Source organism: Balaenoptera ricei, chromosome 18, assembly GCF_028023285.1.
Source record: "Balaenoptera ricei isolate mBalRic1 chromosome 18, mBalRic1.hap2, whole genome shotgun sequence".
NCBI classification, from domain to species: domain Eukaryota; kingdom Metazoa; phylum Chordata; class Mammalia; order Artiodactyla; family Balaenopteridae; genus Balaenoptera; species Balaenoptera ricei.
Window position 1 is genome coordinate 42,838,375 of NC_082656.1, and position 26,107 is coordinate 42,864,481.

Here is a 26,107-nt window from a genome sequence, read left to right on the forward strand (position 1 = left end):
CTTCCCTGAGTTCCAAAGGGCAGGTTCAAACAGTTGCTAATAGGGAAGGGAGGGGATGCAGAGACAAGGGAGGAACAGTCAAGAAACAATAGTGCAACCTTGGGGCAGGGTCCTGGTTCCCCCTCAAGGGATATATATATAACAAAATCTGTGAGCTGTTTTACAGATACTGAAACCCCCACCAGGTGGAAGAAGTTAACTGTATGCTGCCCACAAGAATGTAGACCACAGACCAGTTGGAACCAGAAGGTTGTTGATGCTGACCCCCACTTACTTTACCACCACCCAATCAGAAGAATGTCCATGAACTGATCATGCCCTCTTCTTTGAACCACTGCTATAAAACCCCTCACTACCCACACCCCCCAGTTTGGGACACACAGTTTTGGGAGCATTAGCCTGCTGTGATCCCCTTTGCCTGGCAAAGCAATAAAGCTATTATTTTCTACTTCACCCAAAACTCTGTCTCTGAGATTCAATTCTGTACCGGTGTACAGAGGCTGAATTTCAGCTAAATAACAAGTTAACACAAAACTGAAAGGCAATTTATTCTCATAATTTCAAATCATTTTTATTTCTAAAACTGCAATCACATATATTCATAACATGTTTGTATTTGTTGTGCTAGGGTGAGATGAAAGGAAAAAGTGAGAGTCAGAGAAGTAAAATACTTTGCCTAAGATTATACTCCTGGTACAGAGCATATAGAGATTCACATCCAGTTTATGCAGACTTTTAATGTCTTCTGTGTTGTACACATCCAATATCTTTTACATAACCTTGACACCCATGGCAGAGAAAACCCACATTTCTTAGAAGGGCATTGTTGAGAATAAACTTCTTTCTCCCTCATGTAAGATAGTCTATCAGAATGATGCAAACAAAGTCATATTATCTGCACCCAACCCACTCCATGCATCCAGACCTACAGCTTCAGTTGTTTCATTTTAGTTTCTTTTTTTTTTTCATCTTTTAGTATAGTGAGCCATTTCTCAGAAATTTTTTTCTTTTTTATTCTACTCTATAAAATTCTGTTTATTACTGAAAATAATAAGGCCTGAGTGACTAACATTCTTTCTTTCAGATTCCTTTAAACAGAAAATTCTAAAACGGTGAGTCCTTACACAGTTGTTTTTATTTGTTTACTTTGTTTTTAAACAAACTTCTCATGAGACACAGGGCTGGTATGGAGTGACTTTTACTTTGAAAGTTTATTTGTATCTTTCTCCTGAGATGTCTAATGTCAACTTGAAAAATAAAATAACCAGTTATTTTACCAGCAAAATGAGTTTATTTAGAAACAGCAGAGGAATTGCAATTAGGGTCAAGCAAACTATGGTGAAACACAGGCAAGTCTGGAGAACAAAGGAGGGCAGAATTCTTTTGCAGGGAGAAGTGAGAAGTTGGGAAGGGCTGTTTCTGAACAAAGTCCATTAGAGGAGAGTGTGAGTTTAGGGTTGTGGCTACTTCTCTTTGGCTGAGTTGTTGTGGTTTCTCATTGGCTGTGTTGTTGCTGGGGTATGTAAATTAAGCTTCTTCCCATTGGGGAATGCTAGGCTTGCAAACAGCAGCCAAAGGTGGAGCAAGCAAGGTTCCCTTACAGGGCTTCCCTCCCTTTTATTTTATTTAATTTGTTTTTACTTTTTTAAAATTTTTATTGGAGTATAGTTGCTTTACAATGTTGTGTTAGTTTCTGCTCTACAGTAAAGTGAATAAATTGTATGTATACATATATCCACTCTTTTTAAGATTTCCTTCCAATTTTGGTCACTGCAGATCACTGACTAGAGTTTCCTGTGGTAAACAGTAGGTTTTCATTAGTTATCTATTTTATACACAGCAGTGTATATATGTCAATCCCAATCTCCCAATTTGTCCCACCCCCTCTACCCACTTCTTAACAATAAGTTTGTTCTCTACATCTGTGACTCTATTTCTGCTTTGTCAGCAAGTTCATCTGTACCATTTTCTTAGATTCCACATGTAAGCAATATTATATGATATTTGTTTTTTCTCTTTCTGACTTACTTCACTCTGTATGACGGTCTCTAGGTTCATCCACATCTCTGCAAGTGACACTATTTCATTCCTTGTTATGAATGAGTAATACATGTACCACATCTTCCTTATTCATTCATCTGCTGATGGACATTTAGGTAGCTTCCATGTCCTGGCTACTGTAAATAGTGCTGCAATGAACAGCAGGGTGCATACATACTTTTGAATTATGGTTTTCTCAAGATTTATGCCTAGGATTGGGATTGCTGGTTCATATGGTAGCTCTATTTTTAGTTTTCTAAGGAACCTCCATACTGTTCTCCATAGTGGCTGTACCAATTTACATTCCCACCCACAGTGTAGGTGGGTTCCCTTTTCTCCACACCCTCTCCAGCATTTATTGTTTCTAGATTTTTTGATGATGGCCATTCTGACCAGTGTGAGGTGATACCTCACTGTAGTTTTGATTTGCATTTCTCTAATAATTAGTGATGTTGAGCATCTTTCATGTGCTTTTTGGCAAACTGTACGTCTTCTTTGGAGAAATGTCTATTTAGATCTTCCACCCATTTTTTGACTGGGTTACTTGTTTTTTTGTTATTGAGCTTCATTAGCTGTTTGTACATTCTGGAGATTAATCCCTTGTAGGTTGCTTCATTTGTAAATACTTTCTCCCATTCTGAGGGTTCTCTTTTTGTTTTGCTTATGGTTTCCTTTGCTATGCAAAAGATTTTAAGTATAATTAGAACCCATTTTTTTTCTTTTGTTTTTAATTTCATTACTCTAGGAGGTGGATCAAAAAATCTTACTGTGATTTATTTCAAAGAGTGTTCTGCCTGTTTTCCTCTAAGAGATTTATAGTGTCTGGCCTTACATTTAGGTAGATTGTTAATCCATTTTGAGTTTATTTTTTTGTATGGTGTTGGGAGTGTTCTAATTTTATTTTTGTATGTGTAGCTGTCCAGTTTTCCCAGCACCACTTATTAAAGAGACTGTCTTTTCTCCACTGTATACTCTTGCCTCCTTTGTCATAGATTAGGTGACCGTAGGTGCATGAGTTTATCTCTGGGCTTTCTATCCTGTTCCATTGATCTATATTTCTATTTTTGTGCCAGTACCATACTGTCTTGATTACTATAGCTTTATATTATAATCTGAAGTCAGGGAACCTGATTCCTCCAGCTCCATTTGTTTTTCTCAAGATTGCTTTGACTGGTCGGGGTCTTTTGTGTTTCCATACAAATTGTAAATTGTTTTGTTCTAATTATGTGAAAAATGCCATTGGTAATTTGATAGGGATTGCATTGAATCTGTAGATTGCCCTGGGTAGTATGTCATTTTCACAATGTTGATACTTCTGATCCAACAACATTGTATATCTCTCCATGGGTTTGTGTCGTCTTTGATTTCTTTCATCAGTATCTTATACGTTTCTGCATGCCGGTATTTTGCCTCCTTGGGTAGGTTTATTCCTAGGTATTATTATTCTTTGTGCTGTGATGGTAAATGAGATTGTTTCCTTAATTTCTCTTTCTGATTTTTGTAGTTAGTGTATAGGAAAGCAAGAGATTTCAGTGTATTAATTTTGTATCCTGCCACTTTACCGAATTCATTGATGAGCTCTAGTAGTTTTCTGGTAGCCTCTTTAGGGTTATATATGTATAGTATCATGTCATCTGAAAACAGTGACAGTTATATTTCTTCTTTTCCAATTTGGATTCCTTTTATTTCTTTTTCTTCTCTGTTTGTCATGGTTAGGACTTCCAAAACTATGTTGGATGATAGTGGTGAGAGTGGGTGTCCTTGTCTTGTTCCTGATCTTAGAGGAAATGCTTTCAGTTTTTCCCCACGGAGAATGATGTTTACTGTGGGTTTGTCATATATGGCCTTTATTATGTTGAGGTAGGTTCCCTCTAAGCCCACTTTCTGGAGAGTTTTTATTGTAAATGGGTGTTGAATTTTGTCAAAAGCTTTTTCTGCATCTATTGAAATGATCATTTTTTTTTTTAAAACATCTTTATTGAAGTATAATTGCTTTACAATGGTGTGTTAGTTTCTGCTTTATAACAAAGTGAATCAGTTATACATATACATATATTCCCATATCTCTTCCCGCTTGCATCTCCCTCCCTCCCACCCTCCTTATCCCACCCCTCTAGGTGGTCACAAAGCACCGAGCTGATCTCCCTGTGCTATGCGGCTGCTTCCCACTAGCTATCTATTTTACATTTGGTAGTGTATATATGTCCATGACACTCTCTCACCCTGTCACATCTCACCCCTCCCCCTCGCCATATACTCAAGTCCATTCTCTAGGAGGTCTGCGTCTTTATTCCCTTCTTGTAACTAGGTTCTTCATGACCTTTTTTTTTTTTTTTTTCCTTATATTCCATATATATGTGTTAGCATACTGTATTTGTTTTTCTCTTTCGGACTTACTTCACTCTGTATGACAGACTCTAACTCCATCCACCTCATTACAAATAACTCCATTTCACTTCTTTTTATGGCTGAGTAATATTCCATTGTATATATGTGCCACATCTTCTTTATCCATTCATCCGATGATGGACACTTAGGTTGCTTCCATGTCCTGGCTATTGTAAATAGAGCTGCAATGAACATTTTGGTACATGACTCTTTTTGAATTATGGTTTTCTCAGGGTATATGCCCAGTAGTGGGATTGCTGGGTCATATGGTAGTTCTAGTTTTAGTTTTTTAAGGAACCTCCATACTGTTCTCCATAGTGGCTGTATCAATTTACATTCCCACCAACAGTGCAAGAGTGTTCCCTTTTCTCCACACCCTCTCCAGCATTTATTGTTTGTAGATTTTTTGATGATGGCCATTCTGACCGGTGTGAGATGATACCTCATTGTAGTTTTGATTTTCATTTCTCTAATGATTAATGATGTTGAGCATTCTTTCATGTGTCTGTTGGCAATCTGTATACCTTCTTTGGAGAAATGTCTGTTTAGGTCTTCAGCCCATTTTTGGATTGGGTTGTTTGTTTTTTTGTTGTTGAGCTACATAAGCTGCTTGTAAATCTTGGAGATTAACCCTTTGTCAGTTGCTTCATTTGCAAATATTTTCTCCCATTCTGAGGGTTGTCTTTTGGTCTTGTTTATGGTTTCCTTTGCTGTGCAAAAGCTTTTAAGTTTCATTAGGTCCCATTTGTTAATTTGCATTTTAATTTCCATTTCTCTAGGAGCTGGGTCAAAAAGGATCTTGCTGTGATTTATGTCATAGAGTGTTATGCCTATGCTTTCCTCTAAGAGTTTGATAGTGCCTGGCCTTACACTTAGGTCTTTAATCCATTTTGAGTTTATTTTTGTGTATGGTGTCAGGGAGTGTTCTAATTTCATACTTTTACATGTACCTGTTCAGTTTTCCCAGCACCACTTATTGAAGAGGCTGTCTTTTCTCCACTGTGTATGCTTGCCTCCTTTATTAAAGATAAGGTGAGCATATGTGCGTGGGTTTATCTCTGGGCTTTCTATCCTTTTCCATTGATCTATATTTCTGTTTGTGGGCCAGTACCAAACTGTCTTGATTACTGAAGCTTTGTAATATAGTCTGAAGTCAGGGAGCCTGATTCCTCCAGCTCCATTTTTCATTCTCAAGATTGCTTTGGCTATTCTGGGTCTTTTGTGTTTCCATACAACTTGTGAAATTTTTTGTTCTATTTCTGTGAAAAATGCCAGTGGTAGTTTGATAGGGATTGCATTGAATCTGTAGATTGCTTTGGGTAGTATGTCATTTTCACAATGTTGATTCTTCCAATGCAAGAACATGGTATATCTCTCCATCTATTTGTATCATCTTTAATTTCTTTCATCAGTGTCTTATAATTTTCTGCATACAGGTCTTTTGTCTCCTTAGGTAGGTTTATTCCTAGATATTTTATTCTTTTTGTTGCAATGGTAAACGGGAGTGTTTTCTTAATTTCACTTTCAGATTTTTCATCATTAGTATATAGGAATGCAAGAGATTTCTGTGTATTAATGTTGTATCCTGCTACTTCACCAAATTCATTGATTAGCTCTAGTAGTTTTCTGGTAGCATCTTTAGGATTCTCTATGTATAGTATCATGTCATCTGCAAATAGTGACAGCTTTACTTCTTCTTTTCCGATTTGGATTCCTTTTATTTCTTTGTCTTCTCTGATTGCTGTGGCTAACACTTCCAAAACTATGTTGAATAATAGTGGTGAGAGTGGGCAACCTTGTCTTGTTCCTGATCTTGGTGGAAATGGTTTCAGTTTTTCACCATTGAGGACAATGTTGGCTGTGGGTTTGTCATATATGGCCTTTATTATGTTGAGGAAAGTTCCCTCTATGCCTGCTTTCTGCAGGGCTTTTATCATAAATGGGTGTTGAATTTTGTCGAAAGCTTTCTCTGCGTCTATTTAGATGATCATACGGTTTTTCTCCTTCAATTTGTTAATATGATGTATCATGTTGATTGATTTGCATATATTGAAGAATCCTTGCATTCCTGGAATAAACCCCAATTGATCATGGTGTATAATCCTTTTAATGTGCTGTTGGATTCGGTTTGCTAGTATTTTGTTGAGGATTTTTGCATCTATGTTCATCAGTGATATTGGCCTGCAGTTTTCTTTCTTTGTGACATCTTTGTCTGGTTTTGGTATCAGAGTGATGGTGGCCTCGCAGAATGAGTTTGGGAGTGTTCCTCCCTCTGCAATATTTTGGAAGAGTTTGAGAAGGATAGGTGTTAGTTTTTCTCTACATGTTTGATAGAATTCTCCTGTGAAGCCATCTGGTCCTGGGCTTTTGTTTGTTGGAAGGTTTTTAATCACAGTTTCAATTTCAGTGCTTGTGTTTGGTCTGTTCATATTTTCTATTTCTTCCTGGTTCAGTCTCGGCAGGTTGTGGATTTCTAAGAATCTGTCCATTTCTTCCAGGTTGTCCATTTTATTGGCATAGAGTTGCTTGTAGTAATCTCTCATGATCGTTTGTATTTCTGCAGTGTCAGTGGTTGCTTCTCCTTTTTCATTTCTAATTCTATTGATGTGAGTCTTCTCCCCTTTTTTCTTGATGAGTCTGGTTAATGGTTTATCAATTTTGTTTATCTTCTCAAAGAACCAGCTTTTAGTTTCATTGATTTTTGCTATTGTTTCCATCATTTTTTTTTCATTTATTTCTGATCTGATCTTTATGATTTCTTTCCTTCTGCTAGCTTTGGGGGTTTTTTGTTCCTCTTTCTCTAATTGCTTTAGGTGCAAGGTTACATTGTTTATTCGAGATGTTTCCTGTTTCTTGATGTAGGCTTGTATTGCTATAAACTTCCCTCTTAGCACTGCTTTTGCTGCGTCCCATAGGTTTTGGGTCGTCGTGTCTCCATTGTCATTTGTTTCTAGGTATTTTTTGATTTCCCCTTTGATTTCTTCAGTGATCACTTCGTTATTAAGTAGTGTATTGTGTAGCCTCCATGTGTTTGTATTTTTTACAGATCTTTTCCTGTAATTGATATCTAATCTCATAGCGTTGTGGTCAGAAAATATACTTGATAAGATTTCAATTTTCTTAAATTTACCAAGGCTTCATTTGTGACCCAAGATATGATCTATCCTGGAGAATGTTCCCTGAGCACTTGAGAAAAATGTGTATTCTGTTGTTTTTGGGTAGAATGTCCTATAAATATCAATTAAGTCCATCTTGTTTAATGTATCATTTAAAGCTTGTGTTTCCTTATTTATTTTCATTTTGGGTGATCTGTCCATTGGTGAAAGTGGTGTGTTAAAGTCCCCTACTATGATTGTGTTGTTGTCAATATTCCCCTTTTATGGCTGTTAGTATTTGCCTTATGTATTGAGGTCCTCCTCTGTTGGGTGCATAAATATTAACAATTGTTATACCTTCCTCCTGGATTGATCCCTTGATCATTATATAGTGTCCTTCTCTGTCTCTTGTAATAGCCTTTATTTTAAAGTCTATTTTGTCTGATATGAGAATTGCTACTCCAGCTTTCTTTTGATTTCCATTTGCAAGGAATATCTTTTTCCATCCCCTCACTTTCAGTCTGTATGTGTCCCTAGGTCTGAAGTGGGTCTCTTGTAGACAGCATATATATGGGTCTTGTTTTTGTATCCATTCAGCCAGTCTGTGTCTTTTGGTGGGAGCCTTTAATCCATTTACATTTAAGGTAATTATTGATATGTATTTTCCTATTCCCATTTTCTTATATGTTTTGGGTTTTTTATTGTAGGTGTTTTCTTTCTCTTGTGTTTCTTGCCTAGAGAAGTTCCTTTAGCATTTGTTTTAAAGCTGGTTTGGTGGTGCTGAACTCTCTCAGCTTTTGCTTGTCTGTAAAGGTTTTAATTTCTCCATCACATCTGAATGAGATCCTTGCTGGGTAGAGTAATCTTGGTTGTAGGTTTTTCTCCTTCATCACTTTAAGTATATCCTGCCACTCCCTTCTGGCTTGCAGAGTTTCTGCTGAAAGATCAGCTGTTAACCTTATGGGGATTCCCTTGTGTGTTATTTGTTGTTTTTCCCTTGCTGCTTTTAATATGTTTTCTTTATGTTTAATTTTTGCTAGTCTGATTAATATGTGTCTTGACGTGTTTCTCCTTGGATTTATCCTGTATGGGACTCTCTGTGCTTCCAGAACTTGATTAACTATTTCCTCTCCCATATTAGGGAAGTTTTCAACTATAATCTCTTCAAATATTCTCTCAGTCCCTTTCTTTTCTTCTTCTTCTGGGACACCTATAATTCGAGGGTTGGTGCCTTTAATGTTGTCCCAGAGGTCTCTGAGACTGTCCTCAGTTCTTTTCATTCTTTTTTCTTTATTCTGCTCTGCCGTAGTTATTTCCACTATTTTTTCTTCCAGGTCACTTATCCGTTCTTCTGCCTCAGTTATTCTGCTATTGATCCCGTCTAGAGTATTTTTAATTTCATTTATTGTGTTTTTCATCGTTGCTTGGTTCCTCTTTAGTTCTTCTACGTCCTTGTTAAATATTTCTTGCATTTTGTGTATTCTATTTCCAAGATTTTGGATCATCCTTACTATCATTATTCTGAATTCTTTTTCAGATAGACTGCCTATTTCCTCTTCATTTGTTAGGTGTGGTGTGTTTTGACCCTGCTCCTTCACCTGCTGTGTGTTTTTTTGTCTTCTCATTTTGCTTATCTTACTGTGTTTGGGGTCTCCTTTTCACAGGCTGCAGGTTCGTAGTTCCCGTTGTTTTTGGTATCTGTCCCCAGTGGCTAAGGTTGGTTCAGTGTGTTGTGTAGGCTTCCTGGTGGAGGGGACTAGTGCCTGTGTTCTGGTGGATGAGGTTGGATCTTGTCTTTCTGGTGGGCATGTCTACGTCTGGTGGTGTATTTTGGGGTGTCTGTGGCCTTATTATGAATTTAGGCAGCCTCTCTGCTAATGGTTGGGGCTGTGTTCCTGTCTTGCTAGTTGTTTGGCATAGGGTGTCCAGCACTGTAGCTTGCTGGTCGTTGAGTGAAGCTGGGTCTTGATGTTGAGATGGAGATCTCTGAGAGATTTTTGCCGTTTGGTATTACGTGGAGCTGGGAGGTCTCTTGTGGACCAGTGTCCTGAAGTTGGCTCTCCCACCTCAGAGGCACAGCCCTGATGCCTGGCTGGAGCACCAAGAGCCTTTCATCCACACAGCTCAGAACAAAATGGAGAAAAAAATAGAAAGAAAGAAAGAAAGAGGATAAAATAAAATAAAATAAAGCTATTATAATAAAAAATAAGAAAAAAATTATTAAGAATAAATTTATCAAGAAAAACATTTTTTTAATTTTAAAAAATAGATTTATTAATTTTATAATAAAAAATAAGAAAAATATTATTAAGAAAAAAATTATTAAGAAAAAAATATAAAATATAAATAAAATAAAATAAAAATATGAAAAATATGAAAAAACTTATTAAAAATTTTTTTTTAATTTTTTAAAAATAGAAAATAAGGAAAAATTTATTAAGAAAACATTCATTAGGGAAAAAAAAATTTTTAAGTAAAAAAAAATAAAAAACGGGCGGAGCTAACCCTAAGACTAACGGTGAAAGCAAATCTATACAGAAAAAATCTCACCCAGAAGCATACACATATACACTCATAAAAAAAGGAAAAGGGGAAAAATTAATATATTCTGCTCCCAAAATCCACCTCCTGAATTTGGGATGATTTGTTGTCTATTCAGGTATTCAACAGATGCAGGTACATCAAGTTGTTTGTGGAGCTGTAATCCGCTGCTTCTGAGGCTGCTGGGAGAGATTTCCCTTTCTCTTCTTTGTTCGTACAGCTCCCAGGGTTCAGCTTTGGATTTGGACCCGCCTCTGCATGTAGGTCGCCAGAGGGCGTCTGTTCCCTGCCCAGACAGAAGGGGGTTAAAGGAGCAGCTGCTTCGGGGGCTCTGTCTCACTCAGGCAGTGGGGAGGGAAGGGTATGGACGCGGGGCGAGCCTGCGGCGGCCAAAGCCTGTGTGACCTTGCAGCAGCCTGAGGTGCGCTGTGCGTTCTCCCGGGGAAGTTGTCCCCAGATCATGGGAGCCTGGCCGTGGTGGGCTGCACCGGTTCCCAGGAGGGGCGGTGTGGAGAGTGACCTGTGCTCGCACACAGGCTTGTTGGTGGCGGCAGCAGCAGCCTTATCGTCTCATGCCCGTCTCTGGGGTCTGCGCTGATAACCGCAGCTCGCGCCTGTCTCTGGAGTTCGTTTAGGCGGTGCTGTGAATCCCCTCTCCTCGCGCACCGGGAAACAAAGAGGCAAGAAAAAGTCTCTTGCCTCTGCGGCAGCTGCAGACTTTTTCCCAGACTCCCTCCCGGCTAGCTGTGGTGAGCTAACCCCTTCAGGCTGTGCTCATGCCGCCAACCCCAGTCCTCTCCCTGGGATCCGACCGAAGCCCGAGCCTCAGCTCCCAGCCTCCGCCCGCCCCGGCGGGTGAGCAGACAAGCCTCTTCGGTTGGTGAGTGCTACTCGGCACCACTCCATGTGGGAATCTCTCCGCTTTGCCCTTCACACCCCTGTGGCTGCACTTTCCTCCGTGGCTCCGAAGCTTCCCCCCTCTGCCACCCGCAGTCTTCACCCACGAAGGGGCTTCCTAGTGTGTGGAAACCTTTCCTCCTTCACAGCTCCCTCGCACTGGTGCAGGTCCCGTCCCTCTTCTTTTGTCTCTGTTATTTCTTTTTTCTTTTGTCCTACCCAAGTACGTGGGGATTTTCTTGCCTTTTGGGAGGTCTGACGTCTTCTGCCAGCGTTCAGTGGGTGTTCTGTAGGAGCAGTTCCACGTGTATATGTATTTCTACTGTATCTGTGGGAAGGAAGGTGATCTCCGGGTCTTACTCTTCTGCCATCTTGCCCAGACCCCAATCATATGGTTTTTATAATTTGTTAATATGGTGTATGAGATTGATTGATTCCTCACATCCCTGGGATAAATTCCACTTAATCATGGTGTATGATTCTTTTAATGTGTTGTTGGATCCTGTTTGCTAGTATTTTGTTGCGGCATTTTGCGTCTATGTTCATCAGTGCTATTGGCCTGTAATTATCCTTTTTTTGTGAAATCTTTGTCTGTTTTTGGTATCAGGGTGAGGGTGGCCTCCTAGAATGAGTTTGGGAGTGTTCCTTCCTCTGCGATTTTTTGGAAGAGTTTGAGAAGGATAGGTGTTAGCTCTTCTCTAAATGTTTGATAGAATTCGACTGTGAAGCCATCTAATCCTGGACTTTTGTTTATTGGAAGATTTTTAATCACAGTTTCAATTTCATTACTTGTGAATTGTCTGCTTATATTTTCTATTTCTTCCTGATTCAGTCTTGGAAGGGTGTACCTTTCAAAGAATTTGTCCATTTCTTCCAGTTTGTCAGTTTTATTGGCACAGAGTTGCTTGTAGTAGTCTCTTATGATCCTCTGTATTTCTGTGGTGTCAATTGTAACTTCCCCTTTTTTATTTCTAATTTTATTGATTGGAGTCCTCTTCCTTTTTTTCTTGATGAGTCTGGCTAAAGGTTTATCAATTTTGTTTATCTTCTCATAGAAAGAGCTTTTAGTTTCATTGATCTTTGCTATTTTTTCTTCATTTCTATTTCATTTATTTGTGCTCTGATGTTTATAATATCTTTCCTTCTACTAACTTTGGGTTTTGGTTGTTCTTCTTTCTCTAGTTGTTTTAGGTGTAAGGTTAGGTTGTTTATTTGAGATTTTTTTTGTTTCTTGAGGTAAGATTTTATTGGTATAAACTTCCCTCTTAGAACTGCTTTTACCTCATCCCATAGGTTTTGGGTCGTTGAGTTTTTGTTGTCATTTGATTCTAGGAATGTTTTTATTTCCTCTTGATTTCTTCAGTGATCCATTGGTTATTTAGTAGCATATTGTTTTACCTTCATGTTTTTGTGTTTTTTACAGTTTTTTTTTCCTGTAATTGATTTTTAATCTCATAACATTGTGGTTGCAAAAGATGCTTGATATAATTTCAAGTTTCTTAAATTTACAGAGGTTGAATTTGTGATCCAAGATGTGGTCTATCCTAGATAATGTTCTGTGTGCACTTGAGAAGAAAGTGTATTCTGTTGCCTTTTGTTGGGATGGCCTATAAATATCAATTAATTCTATCTGATCTTATGTGTCATTTAGGGCTTGTGTTTCCTTAGTAAATTTTCATAGGGATGATCTGTCCATTGGTGTTAGTGGGGTGTTAATGTCCCCCACTATTGTTATGTTAGTTTTGATTTCCCTTTTTATGGCTGTTAGCATTTGCTGTATTGAGGTGCTCCTATGTTAGGTGCAGAAATATTTACAATTGTTATAGCTTCTTCTTGGTTTGATCCCTTGATCGTTATGTAGAGTCCTTCCTTGTCTCTTGTAACAGTCTTTATTTTAAAGTCTATTTTGTCTGATATGAGTATTGTTACTCCAGTTTTCTTTTTATTTCCATTTGCATGGAATATCTTTTTACAACCCCTACTTTCAGTCTGTATGTATCCCAAGATCTTAAGTGGGTCTCTTGTAGATAGCATATATATGTGTCTTCTTTTTGTATCCATTCAGCTAGTCTATGTCTTTTGGTTGGAGCAGTTAATCCATTACATTTAAGGTATGTTCCTATTGCCATTTTCTTAATTGTTTTGGGTGTGTTTTTGAAGGTGTTTCTTCTTCCCTTCCTCTTTGGTTTTCTTCTCATGTGTTTCTTGCCTAGAGAAATTCCCTCAGCAATATTTGTAAAGCTGTTTTGGTGGTGCTGAATTCTTTTATCTTTTGTTTGTCTCTAAATCTTGATTTGTCCAACAAATCTGAATGAGAGCTTTGCTGGGTATAGTATTCTTGGTTGTAGGTTTTTCCCTTTCATCACTTGAAATGTATTGTGCTACTCCCTTCTAGCTTGCCTAGTTTTTGATGAAAAATCAGCTGATAAAAAAACAAACAAAACAACTAATACTAAACTTTCATTGGGTTATTTGTATGGAAATATGTTAATATAAATGTTTCAGACATTACATGAAATTTCTAAAAATCTTATATCTGTATTTGTATGGAAATATGTATGGAAATATGTTAATATAAATGTTTCAGACATTACATGAAATTTCTAAAAATCGTGTATTTGTATCTGTATGGAAATATGTTAATATAAATGTTTCAGACATTACATGAAATTTCTAAAAATCTTATATGTTCTGGTATAATGTTATAAGTAATAATCCTAGTTATTACTTTAAAATGTATATCTCAGAAATAACTAATTTTCTTGTCAACTGCATTATTATGAACTTTCATCAAATCTTTAACCGTGGTCATTTTTAAGTCTTTTGTCATTTACAGACAGTTCTGGGTGTACTCTGATGCTATTGCAAATATGTTCCTATAAAAGGGTTTCATCTTTAAGAAATTCATGGAAAAGACTCTGACAAGTACAGGTTTCTGGTAACTGACTGTACTGCTGAACTGAATGAATAAGCATTTTCAGAACTCTAATGAAAAACTGATGAACTCATAAAAAAAAAAAAAAATCAGCTGATAATATTTTGGGCATTCCCTTGTATGTTGTTGCTTTTCCTTTGTTGCTTTTAATATTTTTTTCTTTCTATGTTATTTTTGTTAGTTTGATTAATATGTGTCTCAGTGTGTTCCTCCTTTGGTTTATCCTGTATGGGACTCTCTGCACTTCTTGGACTTGGGTGACTATTTCCTTTCTCATGTTAGGGAAGTTTTCGACTATGATCTCTTCAAATACTTTCTCAGACACTTTCTTTTTTTCTTTGTCTTCTGAGACGCCTATTATTCAAATGTTTGTGTGTTTAATGTTGTCTCAGAGGTCTCTGAGACTGTCCTCATTTCTTTTCTTTCCTTTTTCTTTATTCTGTTCCATGGCAGAGATTTCCACCATTCTGTCTTCCAGGTCACTTATCCGTTCTTCTGCCTCAGTTTTTCACCTAATGATTCCTTCTAGTGTATTTTTCATTTCAGTTATTGTCTTGTTCAACCCTGTTTATTTTTTATTTCTTCTAGGTCTTTGTTAAACTTTTCTTGTATCTCCTCTACCTGTGCCTCCATTTTGTTTCTGAGACGTTGGATCACCTTTACTATCTTTACTGTGTATTATTTTTCAGATAGATTGCTAATCGCCTCTCCATTTAGTTGTTTTTGTAGGTTTTTATCTTGCTCCTTCATTGGAAGCATATTTCTTTGTTGTCTCATTTTGTCAGACTTAGTGTGTTTGTGGTCTCCTTTCTGCAGGTTGCAGGATCATAGTTCCTCTTGCTTCTGGTGTTTGCTCCCTGGTAGGTGAGGTTGGTCTAGAGGCATGTGCCATTACCCCCTTATAGAGGGTTTGATTGGTATTGTGGTGATCAGAGCCTGCCCTAGATATTGAGCAGGGCCTCCCTTTTGCCCTGTGGTTGTCAGTGCCTTGTCAGAGGCAGGGTCTGCTCCCTATTTGTTGGAGTAGAGGCCCCCAGATCTGTTTCTTAGCTGTGATTCTGATCTGTTGTGCTAGGTAAGCAGGATTAAGAACACTCCCATTGAGAGAGAAACCACTGAGTTTTTCACCTTTGGAGTTGTTTACTTGTGAATATGCTCTGTTGTGTCCCCTTTTGCCTGTTGTGCAGGCTCACAAACTATAATATTGGCCCTGCCTAACTGTGGATATACTGGCAATTGGCCCTGGTGACTCTCAGGCATTGTTTTCACCTGGCCACCAGTGCAGGTCCACTGAGTTTAGGTCCTAGTAGTGCAATATTTGTGCACCAGGACCCATATTGTGAGCTATGGAGCAGCTTGAAGTCTGGTCTGGCTCTTCCCCCATGTGTATGTGCTCACCAAGCCCACAGCTGCTAAAGCCAGACCTGTCCCAGCTGCAAGAGCACTTGTTGTCTTTTCAGATGTTTCACAGGTGCTGAATTTAGGAAGCTGTCAGTGGAAGTGTAACTCTGCAATTCGTGCAGCTGTGAGGAGAGATTTCAGCTCTTGTTCCTTAGTCACATAGCCCCTGGGACTCAACTGTGGTTTTAACCCCTCCTCTGGGTGAATGTCCCAGTGGGAGGAGTATCTTCACCCTCCTGGGACAGCAGTGTGGGTCCTGGCACCCACTAGCATATTTCCTAGTATTGAGAGGTTTCTGTATGCTCTTGGGATGGCAGGTGAGCTCCTGGCACCTGTTGATGGATTTCCTAGTGGGGGGAGTTATCTGCACCCTCCTAGGAGAGCAGGGCAGGTTCCAGAACCCACTGTTGGATTTCCGAGTTGCAGAAGCTTTCTGTGCCCTCCTTGGACAGCATGGGCAAGTCCCAGCTCCTACTGGCAGATTTCCTAGTAGCAAGAGGTTTCTATGCACTCCTGGGAAACAGGGGGCCTGTTCTGGCACCTGTTGGTGGATTTCCTAGTGGGGTGAGTTCTCTATCTGCACCCTCCTGGGATAGTGGGGCAGGTCCCAGCACTCACTGAAGGGCTTCCCAGTAGCGAGTGATATCGATGCTCTCCTGGGACAGCATGGGCAGGTCCTAGGGCCCACTGGCAGAATTCCCAGTGGGGGAAGCTGTTGGCACCCTTCCAGGTCAGCAGGGCTAGGTCCTGGGGTCTGCTGGTGGAATTGTTAGTGGCTGGATCTGTCCGTGCCCTTCTGGGTAAGTTTCAACTTCCCTCCATTTTAAATGAGGTTTCTTTTATTCATTTTCAGACTAAAATGTCTGCTTTGTATCAAAACTATGAGGTATTGGTGAAGTTTTTCAGGATTTTGTTTGCTAAATATTTTTCCACAGTTAAGGTTAGTTAGAATGTGATAGGTGCAGGTAAGGGGCTGGTTACCAAGGCACCTTGGTAGCTTCCCCGAACTACCATACACTCTCAGAGCCAGAAGCCATTTTAAAATGTCATCAATGACTACCTCCTTTCTTCCTTAACTGCTATTGGTAATTCTTTATGCTAGAAATTCTGGATTCTAATTTAAATTTACCATCATATCCTGAGAGTTTCTGACATCATCTTCTAGTTTAAAGGCCTATCAAAAGAACATGTCTAAAGGAATGTGGAAAATAGCAGCTGGATTGCTTAACATTACCATTTGATTGCAGAATTTATTTTTTTTTAATTTTTTTTATTTTTTTTTCACACACACACTATATTTTATTTTTACAAGAGATAAATAGACTGACACCAAGCATTGTACATGGATGACCACAACAAAAGCAACAATGATTGCAATTACCAAACATGAAACACACTCATACTATGTCATAATATTGACATTCAGTCCAGTAATCCTCCACTGTAACAGCTCCTTTACTTTGCAGTGAAAATTGATTTGTATATTCTTTGCCTCTGAGTCCTTGTGGGATTTTTTTTTTTTTTTAATTCAGACAGAAAGTCACAAAAATTATACTCATCCTCATCAGTTCACTCAGTCCCATGTAATTAATTTTTTTTTTCATCTTGATCTTTTGTTAGCACTTTTATGAGTTCATCAGTTTTTCATTAGAGTTCTGAAAATTCAGTTCTGCTTATTCATTCAGTTCAGCAGTACAGTCAGTTACCAGAAACCTGTACTTGTCAGAGTCTTTTCCATGAATTTCTTAAAGATGAAACCCTTTTATAGGAACATATTTGCAATAGCATCAGAGTACACCCAGAACTGTCTGTAAATGACAAAAGACTTAAAAATGACCACAGTTAAAAATTTGATGAAAGTTCATAATAATGCAGTTGACAAGAAAATTAGTTATTTCTGAGATATGCATTTTAAGGTAATAACTAGCATTATGACTTATAACATTATACCAGAACATATAAGATTTTTAGAAATTTCATGTAATGTCTGAAACATTTATATTAACATATTTCCATACAAATAACCCAATGAAAGTTTAGTATTAGTTGTTTTGTTTGTTTGTTTTTTTATACTGCAGGTTCTTATTAGGCATCAATTTTATACACATCAGTGTATACATGTCAATCCCAATAGCCCAATTCAGCACACCACCATCCCCACCCCACCGCAGTTTTCCCCCCTTGGTGTCCATATGTCCGTTCTCTACATCTGTGTCTCAACCTCTGCCTGCAAACTGGCTCATCTGTACCATTTTTCTAGGTTCCACATACATGCGTTAATATACGATATTTGTTTTTCTCTTTCTGACTTACTTCACTCTGTATGACAGTCTCTAGATCCATCCACATCTCAACAAATGACTCAATTTTGTTCCTTTTTATGGCTGAGTAATATTCCATTGTATATATGTATGACAACTTCTTTATCCATTCGTCTGTTGATGGGCATTTAGGTTGCTTCCATGACCTGGCTATTGTAAATAGTGCTGCAATGAACATTCGGGTGCATGTGTCTTTTTGAATTATGGTTTTCTCTGGGTATATGCCCAGCAGTGGGATTGCTGGATCATATGGTAATTCTATTTTCAGTTTTTTAAGGAACCTCCATATTGTTCTCCATAGTGGCTGTATCAATTTACATTCCCACCAACAGTGCAAGAGGGTTCCCTTTTCTCCACACCCTCCCCAGCATTTGTTGTTTGTAGATTTTCTGATGATGCCCATTCTAACTGGTGTGAGATGATACCTCATTGTAGTTTTGATTTGCATTTCTCTAATAATTAGTGATGTTGAGCATCTTTTCATGTGCTTCGTGGCCGTCTGTATGTCTTCTTTGGAGAAATGTCTATTTAGGTCTTCTGCCCATTTTTGGATTGGGGTGTTTGTTTCTTTAATATTGAGCTGAATGAGCTGTTTATATATTTTGGAGATTAATCCTTTGTCCGTTGATTGGTTTGCAAATATTTTCTCCCATTCTGAGGGTTGTCTTTTCGTCTTGTTTATGGTTTCCTTTGCTGTGCAAAAGCTTTGAAGTTTCATTAGGTCCCATTTGTTTATTTTTGTTTTTATTTCCATTACTCTAGGAGGTGGATCAAAAAAGATCTTGCTGTGATTTATGTCAAAGAGTGTTCTTCCTATGTTTTCCTCTAAGAGTTTTATAGTGTCCAGTCTTACATTTAGGTCTCAAATCCATTTTGAGTTTATTTTTGTGTATGGTGTTAGGGAGTATTCTAATTTCATTCTTTTACATGTAGCTGTCCAGTTTTCCCAGCACCACTTATTGAAAAGACTGTCTTTTCTCCATTGTATATCTTGGCCTCCTTTGTCATAGATTAGTTGACCATAGGTGCATGGGTTTATCTCTGGGCTTTCTATCTTGTTCCATTGATCTATGTTTCTGTTTTTGTGCCAGTACCATATTGTCTTGATTCCTGTAGCTTTGTAGTATAGTCTGAAGTCAGGGAGTCTGATTCCTCCAGCTCCGTTTTTTCCCTCAAGACTGCTTTGGCTATTCAGGGTCTTTTGTGTCTCCATACAAATTTTAAGATGATTTGTTCTAGTTCCGTAAAAAATGCCATTGGTAATTTGATAGGGATTGCATTGAATCTGTAGATTGCTTTGGGTAGTATAGTCATTTTCACAATGTTGATTCTTCCAATCCAAGAACATGGTATATCTCTCCATCTGTTGGTATCATCTTTAATTTCTTTCATCAGTGTCTTATAGTTTTCTGCATACAGGTCTTTTGTCTCCCTAGGTAGGTTTATTCCTAGGTATTTTATTCTTTTTGTTGCAATGGTAAATGGGAGTGTTTCCATAATTTCTCTTTCAGATTTTTCATCATTAGCGTATAGGAATGCAAGAGATTTCTGTGCATTAATTTTGTATCCTGCAACTTTACCATATTCATTAATTAGCTCTAGCAGTTTTCTGGTGGCAGTTTTAGGATTCTCTATGTATAATATCATGTCATCCACAAACAGTGACAGTTTTACTTCTTCTTTTCCAATTTGTATTCCTTTTATTTCTTTTTCTTCTCTGATTGCCGTGGCTAAGACTTCCAGAACTACGTTGAATAATAGTGGTGAGAGTGGACATCTTTGTCTCGTTCCTGATCTTAGAGGAAATGCTTTCAGTTTTTCACCATTGAGAATGATGTTTGCTGTGGGTTTGTCATATATGGCCTTTATTATGTTGAGGTAGGTTCCCTCTATGTCCACTTTCTGGAGAGTTTTTATCATAAATGGGTGTTGAATTTTGTCAAAAGCTTTTTCTTGATTGCAGAATTTATAGTGTATAATGAGACAATCCTGTATTGAGCAAACCGTCTGAGATTATTTTTTCTTTCTTGGAGAAAAAAATCAAGGTTTTGGCTAACCATACCACTTGACATATTCCTGAATTCTTATTGTCCTTCTTTTAGCTCACTGTGAAAAACATTAATGTTATCTACTACATTTTGTTTCAGTTAGTTTTACTCATCTGAAATAATGTGGACTTTATATATTTAGATTATCTCAAAAACATATTCAAATTTACTTTTCCCTGTGAAATTTTTAAGAATGATGAATTTTTATTATTTGTATCATTTTTGAAATTATCAGGCTGTTTTTATTGTTTGGGATATAAACTTATGCAACTGAAATTTAGTGTCTAATTCTCCAGTCAGTATATATTTATTTTACACGCCTGGTGTCCATCACTGTACTAAGTATTGAAGATGGAAAACTGAGACAAGCAGAGAAGGTTCTCTGCCTTCATGTAATTTAATTTTACCAGGGTGAATATGCTTTATCCCATCACAAAATAAACAGTGCCTAACAGTAATTTTAGTCAAGTGCTACTAAAAAAGATAAACTGTGCTATGAGTATGCTTACCAGACTGATAGAGGAAAGAAAGATCTGTGATTTAAAGAGTAAAGAGAAGTTAGCTAGGGAAGATATAAAAATGGAGAAGCAGGTAGAAAAGGGCAGTATGTACACCCCAGGCCAGAGAAGCAGGAGGGTAGCAGAGGCAAAATGAGACTGGGAGGTTGAAAGGGTCAAACCGTGTAGATCCTGTAGACAAAGGCAAATAACCTAAACTTTGTCACACAATCTATGGAAAACCATTGAATGTGTGCAAGGTAACAGATGCCATGTGCATTTTGCATTTTGGATAATAGATGAGAGAAAAATGTGTATTTGGATAGCCTAGTTATGATGATGTCATAAGAATACAGGGGAGAATTATGGTAAAATGTACTAGATTATACTAGTTGGAAGTAGGTTAAAAAAAAAAAAGTTCTATGTTCTTAACTTTTTCTGTAAAAAGCCTGATAGTAAATAGACTATCAGGTTTTAAACTAGATCGTCTCTGTTACCTCTGCAGGTATAGTATGGAAGCAGTCATAGAAAAAAAATGTTAACAAATGAGTGATGCTGATCTCATAAAATTTTTTTCAGAAGCAGGCATGAGGTGAGATTTGGCCCACAGGCTCTAGTTTGTCAATCACTGTTCTCATAAATAAAAAGACAATGCTTGAGAGTTTTTTGTTTTTGTTTTTTACTCTGGAAATTTATGTTCAAGTTTAAAGTCAGCTTAACCCATTAATATCGACATTTCTTTGATGAGCAAAGGACTTTTTAACTTTTTAAAATTTAATTTCTAATATACAATAATTATTCAAAAAATGGTTGAATCATTTTTCTATAAAACTGGGAATATATGTGAAAACTGTCCTTAAACGTTTCAATGTATATAAATATTTAATATAAAAACATGAAGCAAAATACATGAGTTCCAAATTTGAGTTTATAAAATTATTTAAATAAATGCACTGTGCACAGCTGGTCTGTCAGCATTTCTGCACATTCTCTAACTTTTATTACTAGACTTTATTATACCTCTTTCTGTGGAAATATAGGAGACTGGTACAGACACTAAATTCAATGAGCCATTAAATAGGTGACAAAAACATGATACTCTCTGAATATTAATTGGCATAAAGTTACACATATTGGAATTATCACCTATGTTGACACACAAAGAATATTTCCATAAAATCTAAGTTACAACTAGGAAGGAAAATATATTTTTGTTTGTTAAAAACTGCATTAAGTAGTTAAATAATTGAATTTAATTTTAGGATCTGCTTTAAATATTTTTCTTGATTATTTGCACTTTTAGATGCAAGAGACAAGGAAGAATATTTCCTTATTGTTAATTTCATTATTGGGCAGGGGTAAATGATGTATCATGTTTTAAGTAAAACTTTTGAAGAATTAAGAAAATATCCAAAGTTTCCATTTAATTACACGATATTTAAAAAATAATAGCACTAACTTTGTTCGAGGTACCATTCCTCAAAACAACAATATATGTATTTTTAATGTATCTATTTTACTGGTAAAGAAACTGAGGTCCAGAGGGTTTGGATAATGTAACTGTGGTCTAACCCTTATTAACTTGAAGAGTCCAAGCTGTGTGTCATGAGTCTGTGCTCTTAACCGCTATGCATATTACCTTATGGAGATAAATATTATTTGGTGGCACGACCTCATGTAGGCTTTTGCAGGGATTATACAGTTATTAATAAGTTTGTATAATGGGGAACAAATTAGAAACATAAATTCTGTTAATAATTAACATTTTAATTCCATAAATATTTCCTGATTTCTTTTTGTCTTCTTATTTTTATTTTATTTTACTTTAGTTGATTCCTTTCCAATAATAAGCAAGATGAATGAAAGCTTCTAAAGAAGTAGCAGAATGTGTTCTGCTTCCTAAGAGCAGTTAGTTAGGCAACCGAAAAATGATTTACACTTATTAAACCATTTATTTGTCCATGACATATATTTGTTTCTTTTTCTCACAACACACACACACACACACAAACACTAATGCACACTTACATCCATATACCAATACCCATATGCACACACAGATGAATGAACACACACACTCTGCAGCGTCCACAGAACTATACTGAACTGGTTCTAGACCTTGCTCTATTGTTAACTGAATAAATTCTGGAAATAAACATAGTGTTTCTTGTCTCATTTATAACAAGTCTATGAAATTGGAGTGGGAGATTTGAACAGCATAGATGATCTCTAAGAAAATTGTTCACTTTTGTAGTCTATGATTTTGTGTTAATTTTCTTAATTGTGTTCTAACAGGGTAGACTGTTCTGCTGATTCTTTTACGTGTTTAGTGTTATAGCTATACACATCTTTTATGACTTAGAGGGATATCAGACAATTTAAAAGAAAAGGAAATTATCCAATGGCAGAGTATAAGTAGTTTCTATGGTCTGAAAATCCCATGTCTTGATTCCATTATCTAGCTCGCACTCTGATTTCTAATGGATCCTTTTGGGAATGAAGCCACTTACATTTCTCCATTTTTAAGAAACATTCAGGGATATTGTAGGTTGACAGGTTTGTTTCTATATCTGCTTTGCCACAGTTAGGACCCAGATGAAAATGAATTCTGTATGTATTCATGGACCACCCACTAAACAACCTGAGGTGTAAAAATCAATATGAGCCCAACCATAGGAAAATAATTGGCTTTTGCTGCCTGCCTGACCTTTCTGCTGAATGCAACAGACACACAGAGCTCTGCCATTCTGGGGTTTATTACAAGTAAATTTCAGTTTTTCTTGTGTTCTGACAATTATCCAGCTTGAGTTATAACAATTATACTACACTACTTTAAAAAAACATGTAGACTTTGATTAGTGACAGTGTACTAGCTGTTTCATTATTAGAGATTAATACAATGTTGTTTCCACTAGCAATCACAATTTGTCAATTGCATTTGTTGTTTCTCAAGGAAAATAATTCCTGGTTACAATGGATAGATGTAAAAACCACACACCATGTCCAAGTAGCTTGGGAAATAAAATGTGTCAGTACACTGTATTCAATGACTATTTAAAAAATAATAAATAAACCAAATTATTCTGCAGTGTCATGATATATGGGTATCGTTTCAGGGAGCACAATGTATTAGTTCATAGCATTTAGATAAATATAATGAATTAATGATCATATATTCAAACTTTTTAAAAAATCTATTGCTCTGATAGTAGCTGCCATTTAATTAACTAATACAGATATATCATAGTTTAGAAATCTGTTTTTTTTTAATGGCTTACATCTTGAGTCCAGTAGAAAAAAAAATGTAAACTCTAGAAGAGAGAAAACTTGTCTCTGACTTTTTGCCATATATACTAACATTGAAGAATGTTTATGTTGAAAACAACCTAGAAATATAAGTATCATTATAGAGGAAGTACCATTATAGAGAAAGATTTAATAAGAGTATGAAATATAGATTAATTAATATAAAAATAAAAATGATAGCATATAAGTTGTGATTACTTTCTGAAATATGTTTCTTTCAGTAATGTTATATCTTTCTAGGATTTTAATGTGTCTTCCTTTTGGCAAATGGAAACAAACAGCACATGTGGCTTGAAGTTTTGGAGGTTGGATAGTTAACAGCTTTTCATCTGAATCCCTGAGTCATGACATGATCATATTTCTTTTTTTTTTTTTTTTTTTATTGATTTATTTATTTATTTTTGGCTGTGTTGGGTCTTCGTTTCTGTGCATGGGCCTTCTCTAGTTGTGGCAAGCGGGGACCACTCTTCATCATGGTGCGCGGGCCCCTCACCATCGCGGCCCCTCTTGTTGCAGAGCACAGGCTCCAGACGCGCAGGCTCAGTAGTTGTGGTGCACGGGCCCAGCCGCTCCACGGCATGTGGGATCCTCCCAGACCAGGACGCGAACCTGTGTTCCCTGCATTGGCAGGCAGACTCTCAACCACTGCGCCACCAGGGAAGCCCATGATCATATTTCTTAACTTCATCTTTTAAATTTCCAGTCTTTAAAATAAGGTTAACTTCAATTTTTCCAGAAAGTATGAAAATAATTTGTAATGACAGACACATGTTTATCCAATTATTTGTTGAGAGTTAAATTGGGAAGATGTGGAATTAATTCTATGAAAATTCTTTAGGAATAAACTTTACTACTTCTTGACCAATTCAGATGTCCTATTTTTTTATTATTCTTTAAGAGATAGAAACTCAATAATCTTTAAAAATAAAACTAAAGTGTAATCTAAATGAGCATATATATTTAAGGACTATGATTTCCTTGCAAACTTTAATGGAATTTAGGCAGCTCATAAAATCAAATGTATTAGAATGAGAAATGAGTAATTTGTTATTAAAAGCCATTGTTTAATGTAGCTAGAATTTACTATGCATGCTAATATTACATATGAATAATAAATTTTAAAACAATGGACTATCTAGGGAATAGGCAGATACTTAAATACCAGGGAATATTCTCAGTACATTATGTCAGATATGTCCCAGTGTATCATTAAATACATGAGTTTCATTGGGCTCAATGAGTAGCACCATAAATAAGTTCTATTTGTGTATAACATTAGATAAAGCAATAAAACCATAGAGAAGAAGTAATGTAAGGAACTTTTTGATATTTAGTTGCCACCTATTACCTGTAGAATGACATTGTCAAAAACCTAAAGGTTTTGTGAATGGAATATTTTTACCTAGTCGTCCTAGTAGAAATACAGATGATACTTTCTCTGTCTTCACTAAATATTAATAAATATCACTTTTAAGATATAATTTTGCTGGTGTTTTTAGTACACAAAGTCAGACTTATTTAATTAAATAATTTGTTTGTTTGTTTATTTATTTTTTTGGCTGTGTTGGGTCTTCATTTCAGCACACAGGCTTTCTCTAGTTGCGGCGAGTGGGAGCTACTCTTCATTGTGGTATGCGGGCTTCTCATTGTGGTGGCTTCTGTTGTTGTGGAGAATGGGCTCTAGGTGCATGGGCTTCAGTAGTTGCAGCATGTGGGTGCAGTAGTTGTGGCACACAGGCTCTAGAGTGCAAGCTCAGTAGTTGTAGCACACAGGATTAGTTGCTCTGCAGCATGTGGGATCTTCCCGGACCAGGAATCAAACCCGTGTCCCCTGCATTGGCAGGTGGATTCTTAATCACTGCGCCATCAGGGAAGCACCATTTTGCTGTTTTCTTTTTGATTGTAACACTGGATATTTTTCTGTCTATATTGATGAAATTCTCATATGTTCTTGTATTAAATTTAAACATAATTATGTATGCATATTTGGGTATTGTAATAAGTAGCTATAGGTTTCTTGTTCTGTGGTATGCTTCTTCATTCTGAATACATTTAACCTCATAAGCACTAAGTAGTTTCAGTTACAAATCTCTTCATCTTACATATGTCATTTAATTATAACAACAATCTGGTAAGGGCAGTTAGTACTCTGCATATTTTCTAATGCAGAAACTGAGATCTCATAAAGTTCAGCCAGTAGACAAAGTTCACAGAGCTAAGAAAGTTTGGAGATTAAACTAAAATTTAGAACTTCTGACTCCTAATTCAGTTCTCTTTCTATAACATTACACTGCTTACAGTTCTTTCACCTTAGCAACAGTGCCAGTGCCCTTTCTAAGTCTCATCTGCACTGACTAACAAAAAATCTCTCCACAACTCATTTTTCTCATGCTTACATACTTATTTCCAATAGGTTTTATCCACTTTATGAACCAGGTCAACATCTTTCTATTTATGAAGTCTCTAGAGACTTGTTAATGTTTACCTCACATCCATTTATTTTATATTCCAAGCACTCCAACCACTTCATCCAGAATCCAGTAGCACTTGTCTCTCAGTAGTGTCAAAGGCCTTCTAGCCTGCAGAATCCTCTTTAAAAAATAGTACTCTTGGGTTTCCCTGGTGGCTCAGTGGTTGA